Source organism: Nicotiana attenuata, unplaced genomic scaffold, assembly GCF_001879085.1.
Source record: "Nicotiana attenuata strain UT unplaced genomic scaffold, NIATTr2, whole genome shotgun sequence".
Taxonomy (NCBI): Eukaryota; Viridiplantae; Streptophyta; class Magnoliopsida; order Solanales; family Solanaceae; genus Nicotiana; species Nicotiana attenuata.
Window position 1 is genome coordinate 160004 of NW_017672103.1, and position 8368 is coordinate 168371.

The window sequence follows — 8368 nt, forward strand, 5'->3', positions numbered from 1 at the left end:
GTTTATCACCTGAATGTTTGAAGTTTACTCAGGATTATCGATTTTCCAATAAACTGGATTGGAGAGCCAAAGGAACGAAGAAACGTACAACGGGCATCAACTACCACCACACCGACACTTGCATTTTTCACGTTCTTTTAACATCGGCATCAACGAATCAGTGGCGGAGGCAGGATTTCCGCGAAGGGGGTTCAAAAATTATTTTTGTAGATAGTGGAAATTGAACCTATGACCTTATGAAGGTTTTGAACCCCCTTTACCACTAACTACACTTTTGGGTTGTGTTAAGGGGGTTCAAAACTTAATATATAAAGATAAAAACCAGATTTTGCCTTATATATACAGTGTAATTTTTCAGCGAACCTTTCGCCCCTAAATCCGCCCCTTCAACAAACAACAATATCTCATCCTGACAAAACATTAGACCCACGTTATTCCAGTAAAAGAATCTTCTTAGGATATTACTTTATTTTTTTTATATGCATTAAGCTTAATTGAATCTCATTTACCCCTGGTATTCCTGATAAGGGCGGTTCATTTGGATCGGATATCCGAAATCCGAATCGAGCCGTTCAATTTCGGTTGGATCGAATTTTGGATTGTGTTTATTAAAATTTTGGATTTCGGATCGGATTGTGATTGGTATAATTCTAATCCGATCCGATCCGAAATCCGAAATTATTAGGGTATGTATAATACTAAACTTTAATTTCGGATAGTCAGTACTTCTTTTACTTTTTTTTCCAAGTTATTACCTTTGCAATTGCTCGATTTAGCTATATTGGCACCATAGTACTCTCATAATTGCATAAACATTAATTTTTCTTACTTTTTAGCCTCTTTTACAAAGAAAATATATAATATGAGTTTGCAACTTTGAGGCACAATAATCCGATCCGAAATCCGAAAATCCGATCCAAGCTTTAAAAGTCGATCCAATATTACTTCGGATTGCAATTTCTAGAATCCGAAATCCAAAATCAGAATCCAAAATGTGCTAAATCCGATCGGATAGATCCATGCACAGCCCTATTCCTGATTCCAGAATGGCATTAAAACAAAGAAATCTTTCATCCTATATTAAATGTACTTAATATATTAGAAAAACAGATTAATTTTCCATGGTAGGGAAAGGGCAACAAAATGTGGGGGGACCATAGTATTGAACAAGTCATGAAATAAGAGTACGAGAATGGTTATCCAAATGTCAGAGTCGACAACTATTAACAGGTCAGCTTCCTAGCCCTTTCCGCCACACCACACTTTGTCCTGGACCTGCACTCTTCCTTCCCTTATAAAAAGTCTCGCCTCTGCATTCATTTATTCACATACATATGAGAGATATGTTAGGGGGTGGGGGTGGGGGGAGATGTGAGTTTAGCAGATCCGAAATGGGAGATAGAGTTTATCCGGAAAACTATGGGGATTGGTGGGTTGGAAAGCTTTTTCCTTCTTATTAAACGCTTTCCAATTCCACCCATTCCTATGGTTTTTCAGTAATCTCTCCCTTTTTTAACTGCAGAGATCATACAGATGAACTTTGAATGGAACAGGTGAAATTTAATTCTTCTGCTGCTCATTTTTTTCACCTTGGCCATCTAACAAGTTATTGACAACTAATTAAACTGTCCTTATTGAAACATGTGAACATTGATGCAGCTAAATCATGTGTTTGCAGATACTCTCGTTTTCTTGCCCTTCAAATGTGATGATGTAAAATTCGCGTATTTCGGTCTCTCAAACAAACACATCTAAGTTGACTGTGAATGTTGTAGAAAAAATAATTTGGTTTTCCTTACAACATCGTTATTTGTAACTGATCACTTTGTTACGCTCTTTATTTATTAAAGGTTAACAGTAATATTTTAATTTTAATTTTAATTTTGTAAGTGATAGTGTGAGAGTAATCTCATCTCCTATAAAGATGTAACCAGTTCGATAATTCAATCAGTCATCACAGGTTATCTGGGGCAGAGCTAGTTGTCAGCTAATCCTCATTTGTCTTAAAATATTTATTAAATAATTATTAATTATTTATTTAATTAGAACCCACTAATTTAAAACAACTAAAATCAAGTAACTCATAACCTTCAAATCATAGTTGCTCGCCTTTCTTGTTTCGGACGAGAGTGTTCTTAATTTTAACTTGTAATAGGAGATTAATTATTAATTTTATCGGAATATTAGTTTGTAATATTTATTAATATATTTATCTTTAAATAATTATCTTAGTTGATTGTGTAAATATACTTTTATACTCGAGAATAGAGCTTAATTTTTTTTCCTTGGAACCTAAATTTTCTTCAAAGCAGCCAATACGAGACAGTAATCAGGAAACTAGGGCGGTGCATAATTTGGTAAATACCGAATTATCGTACTGAAATAAAAAAAATTAGTATTTGATATACGGTATTTCGGTATTTGTATGGTATTTGGTTTAAGTTTTTAAAAAATTTGGTATTAGGTCTTTTAAAATAAAATACCGAAATACCGATACCGTACCGAAATGCGTATTATATTACACAAAACACATATTATCAATTATAACATAAATACAAAAAATCTAAAATTTAACTTTTCTTTATTCTCAAAGTTCATCAATTAACTCTAAACAAGTAACATGACATTTCTAATGATTAAATATTCTTTTATGTACAATTTATCTATTTGGGTCGATATTTGCTAGTTTTAGACAAAAACTTTGTCAACAAACATTTTTAATTTTGTATTTTTGAGTATTTTAACTAAGAATATTAGAGTGTATGGTTCTATGCACTAGTTAGTATTGAAATCGAATAAACCGAAGTTACCGAACCGAATAAATCGAAACCGAAAGGAGAAAAATCGAACCATATCAAATTTAATTAGGTACGGTATTAGTATAGGATTTTAAGAAACCGAATACCGAAAATATAGAACCAAAATATATAAATACCGTACCCCTACCGTCAACCCAGTATGAAGATGACACGTGGAATAATCAACTTTTGACGACCCAATCAGTTGAGAAAAGTTACTTTTGGAAAAATTTATAGGCTGTCCTTGTCGGCGGGCCTAAAAAACTTTGTAACCATTGAACAATTTTTTTTCGAGAATTTTTCATAAAGCACCATCTTTTAGGTCTAATTAGCCATTTATAGATACCTTTTGCTATATTACGTGTTATAGATACCTTTTATGTTTTTATACAATATATTTTATGTATTTAAGCTGTTATATTCATTAATACAATCGGAAAAATAGGTGTTACAAAGGGAATTCCAGCTAAGTTTGATATGTATTTAACTGTATTCAAGCGGCATTAACATGAATACAGTAACGTATCTGCGCAAAATCTGGAAGGTTAAACTAGTTAAAAACGGAAGGAAATCAAATCACATGATATTCTCCTAATTTAACTCAACGAACAAAAACTAGTACCCATTAATCTGTATTCTGCTCGAAGAGATCAACTCAAAAAACGTGAATACAACGAAAACCAGAGCAACATCTGTTCGAAGTTCTTCCATTCGCTTCTCCTTTTTCTCTTTTTGCAGATATCAATTCAACCACGAAAAATTAGATTGATACAAATTATATACAAAATACGGTATAGTTCCTTTATACATATGGCAAGTTTAACAGTATTGTTGCGTCATTCTGGCAAGTGGATCGATGAGGGCAATTACATCGATTTTTCAATTGAGGAAATACTGATAAAGGAGTATGCCTCCTTTAATGATCTGGTTGCTTCAATTTCTAATCAACTGGTATAGATTTGAGCTCAAAGTCCATTAAAATTCAATACAAAGTAGAAGGAAATTGCACGCCAATGAAAATGCACAATGATATGGGTTACAGAGTGTATGTAGAATTGAAAAAAGAGAACAGAGAATTTGGGGTGTATCCTTTGTGCATAACAACTATTGAAAAAGAACTTGTATCCGAATGTAGTTTAAATCAAGGCGACATTGTGCAAATAGACGAAACAGTTCAAAGGTACNATCCATTTTTCCATCCGATGATCTTCACCCTAGGACCGACTCTGTTCGACCTGCCTTGATTGCCTAGCTAATGCTACCGTCGCAAGCAACCTCTGCTACTGGTCTTCAGTGGATTCAGCCAATTGCTTGACAGATCACTCTCAAATGCTCATTTACCAGCTCAATCACTACTGTCGGAAGCTCTGATACCATATTGAGAGAAGAATGAGAGCTGGAGATGAAGGAGAGCTAAAGAGAGAGAATGTCGGTTGTGAGAGCAACTATCTCTCTGATATTTTCTTATTGAACAAAAGAAATGAAAATGTACAACTTATATTATTTCCTAACTCACTAACGTAACCCAATACTAACTTGTGTCTAACTAACTAACTATGGTTACAACTAATGTACTTCTATATACACACAATGTATTACTACTACTAGGACTTAATATTTCTAGGGTTATCCTCCCCGGTACTGAAACAACTCCACCCCATCCTTTTTTTCTTTGAAAAAGCCACACAAAAAAAAGAAGAAGCGAATTAGACAAATGCAGCCAAGAAAAAAAGTGAGATATTTATGTGTGTATATATATCTGTTGAATGTATATTTGGACCATATAGCTTGGTATTTAGCCTATGTATCTTGGATGATGCTGGTGGACAGACCACATGCATTATATTCCTAGTTCATATACGCGAGGATTAGAAGTACCATTCTTATATTATCTAGTTATATATGAACATGGAAATTAGGTGGAAAAAGGAAAACGAATAAGTGGAAAAGAAAAGGGAAAGAAGGTCATTCTCTATTTCCTTCATTTTTGTTTCCCACTTGAAGGGACAAAGTTCCTTAAGCTTGTACAGATGCACAGTATACGTCTATAAAATTTCCATAGTTTAAGTTTATTTTAGTATTTCCCCTCGTGTGAGCGGCACATTGCTTTCTACATTCCTTTACTAATTTGAGCAATTTCTAAATAAATAAAGTACATATATAATACTACTTGTTGGCCCAAGTAAAAGTTAGTTTCGAAGACTGACAAAGGAACTCAGATATGAACCAGGTCCATCCCAGTGGAGCACAGATACGGATAGACTTAAGCATGTGGGATGCACGTGAAGGAGATAAACCTAACTTGACAGAAGTGATATCTCCTGATCCTGATCGAAAAGGTTGCATATTGGATAAGGAGTAGGACTCCTTACTCAAAGAGAACACGGGTTAAGAAAGGGAAGGAGTTAGAGGTTGAGATCATCTAGAACTCTTCCACCAAGGAAGAGTATCATCAGAATTCTAGTCAATCTCTATTTACTAACTCTATAAATATCAATGTTATTCTCTTTTACAGGAGTTGCACAAACGCATAAGTTAAACGTGAATTGAGAGCAAAATAGCAAAGCAATTTTGCAAGCAGTTCGTGTGTGATTCAAATGTGCAAACCTGAAGCTACATGAACCAGATAGAAGAACCAGTTCCAAGTGTCGGTCTTTTATTCTAGTTGAATTATAGTAGGTGGTTTTATATTGTACCTTTCAGGTTTATCTAGAATCAATTGTAATAGGTACTCAGAGTCTTCAAGTTAGAGTTAACTTGAAGTTGTCGCTACAGTTAGAGGCTGTGTGCTACAACGGGATTAGAGTTAGTCCTAGGTTTACAAAAGAGTTTTTGTAAATGCAGTTTTTGGCTCAGTGATTTTAGTAGAGAGTTTGGAAAAATCCTACTGGAAAGTAGGTCGTGGGTTTTTCACCTTTTGAGCCAGGTGTTTTCCACGTAAAATACTTGTGTTCTTTACTTTCTGCATTTACTATTTCTGCAATAGTAGGTTAGGGAACACTTAGAAGAACCAGGTCCTTTCACAATCAGTTTAAGCGAAAAATTGGGTACCACACAAATCACCCCTCCTCTTGTGTGGTATTGAAGTATAAAACATCATTACTACGAGATAGAAAATGAAAACAATGATTGTTGTATACGGTCGAATCACGTATGCCCGATCTCACGGGCTCGAAGTTTCGCTTCAAGCCCGAGTTCAGGATGGATCGAGTTCAAGCCCGATAGACCAAGCTCGAGCCTGATGACGGAGTACGAGGCTCGAAGATCGAAGTGCGTGATGGGCACCGAAGCTGAGTATGACCAACCCCGAAATAATGCCGTTATAGATTTGTAACAGAAAGAGCAAGATTCCGGTCACATCCCCAAGATCATGGCGTAAATTCCAAAATAGATTTGTACGAGTTAGTACGAATCGGTACTAGGCGGTTAGACAGCTGTCCCAATAAGATTCCTTACTATAAATAGAAATGTACCTTATTTTAGGTTTTCCCTACTATATAAAGGGGACCTCAATCATTTGTAACATCATGAATCATTAGCAAAAGAATATACTATCTTACTTTCTTGCTCATTACTCATCAGAATTGTCTCTTAACTTTATTGTCTTTACTTTACTGTTCTTCTTGACCTGCCTCGAGGCCATCTAGCTCGAGGTCAAGACTTGCTTAAGCACTGGTTTGATTAATGGTGCACTGTGGGCCGGGCCTGGCCCGGGACCGCGGTCCAAATGGGCTAAACGGGCCTGGTGGACCAGTCTCGGTGGGCCGGTCCCAAATGGTGCACAAGGCCCGTGGCGGGCCGGTCCAATTCAAGGAGCCCACGAGCCCGGGACCACTAAGCCCGGGACTGGCAGGTGGGCCTGGGCCAGTTCAACCGGGCCCAACGGGCCTAACGGGCTCCAACGGCTATTTTTAAAAAAAAAAATTAAAAAAAAAGACCAACGGTCAGATTTTTAAAATCTAGCCGTTGGCCTTTAAAATTTATCCGTTGGCCAATTTAAAAAATAGCCATTTGGCCCCAAACTTTATTTTAACCCCAAACTTTATATAATTATACTTTTTCCCAATTCTCAACTATAAATACCCCCTCATTCTTTCATTTTTACTCACCAATTCATCAATCTCTCTCAATCTCTCTCAATCTATATCTAATTTCTCTTCTATAATTGCTTATTTTATTATTGCAATTTCGTGAAAAATTGTGAAGTTGTTTAATTGAAGTATTCAAGTCTTCAACGATTTTCAATTTTCAAGAAGTTGTTTGGCAATTCGGTAAACTCGTTCCAACTCTTAAGTTTTAAGAATATATTTTTGTGTGTTTTAGTTTGCATAATTGTAATTAATATGGCATTTTCTTTGAAAAAAACTATTTTTTGGTAAGGGAAAAGCTAAAATTGGTGAAAGTAGTCGCCAACCTACTACCCTTCCTCCGGCTCCCCGACCCAGACTTGTTACCCGTCCTGCTGCTCCTATTATTCTTGATAGTGATAACCCTTGTTTTTAATTTTTCGATAGTGAATTTTGCCATAATGTTGCACCAGGTGAACAATTAAATGAAGAAGTTATGAATGCTCTTTATCCTAATCAAACTATCTTAGAAAATGATGAGGAAAATGAGGATGTAGATGAAACCCAACCGGATTTAGATGATACACCTACTAGTCCTGTTAATAACCCAACTGATGCCCCGCCCGACCCACCTGTAGAAACCCCTACTTTTAATAGACAACCTTCTAAACGCCTAGAAACATCAATAGTTTGGAATTTTTTTACTCAGGTAAGAGAACAAAATAAGGCTAAGTGTAAAACTTGTGGGAAATTGCTGGCGCATAAATATACTGGAGACCGTAGCGGTACGGGTAGTTTGGCTAGGCACATACAAACACACCCTAGATATAAAGTTAAATATTTACAAATGAAAGCGCAGCAAGAGGGGACAAGTGTAGATACTGCGGTTAACCCTAGTACAGGTTCAAATCTAGTTCAACCAGGAATTAACACTGTGACCGGTGGTATTTTATATTACGATCCTAATAAAGATCGTGAAGAATTAGCAAAGATGGTTACTGTTATGTGCTTACCATATACTTTTCCTTCTAACCCTAATTTTGTGCATTATATTAGAAAAGTTTTTAATCCTACTTATAAAGGTTGGCCTCGCGCAACAGTTAAGAGCGATATTTATAAATATAAACATGAATATGAACAATATTTGCGGTATTTATTTACTCATATAACTAATCGGATTTCTATTACTACTGATATTGGTAGAAGTAATAATGACTGTGATTATCTAACTGTTACAAGTCATTGGATAGATGAGGAGTGGATAATGCAAAAACGCATTATTGCTTATAGAATAATTAATTCACGTCATACAGGTAAGTTTATTGCTAACACTGTTGCAGATATTTGTAGATATTTTTGCATTAGAGATAAAATAATGGCAATTTCTATGGATAATGCTTCTAGTAACACTAGTGCTATAGGCATACTTACAACAACACTAAATCCTGCATTTAGTAATTGTTTCCATGTGAGATGTATTTGTCATATTTACCATTTAATCGT

The 8368-nt window shown here is 35.6% G+C and overlaps 1 long non-coding RNA gene across 1 annotated transcript; it reads left to right on the forward strand.

Annotated features, from left to right (window-relative positions):
• Window positions 1–1324: 1324 nt before the first annotated feature.
• Window positions 1325–1942, forward strand: LOC109211834. Its single transcript, XR_002065779.1, has 2 exons — window positions 1325–1553; window positions 1679–1942. It is a non-coding gene; the product is annotated as an uncharacterized LOC109211834 (long non-coding RNA).
• Window positions 1943–8368: the final 6426 nt, after the last annotated feature.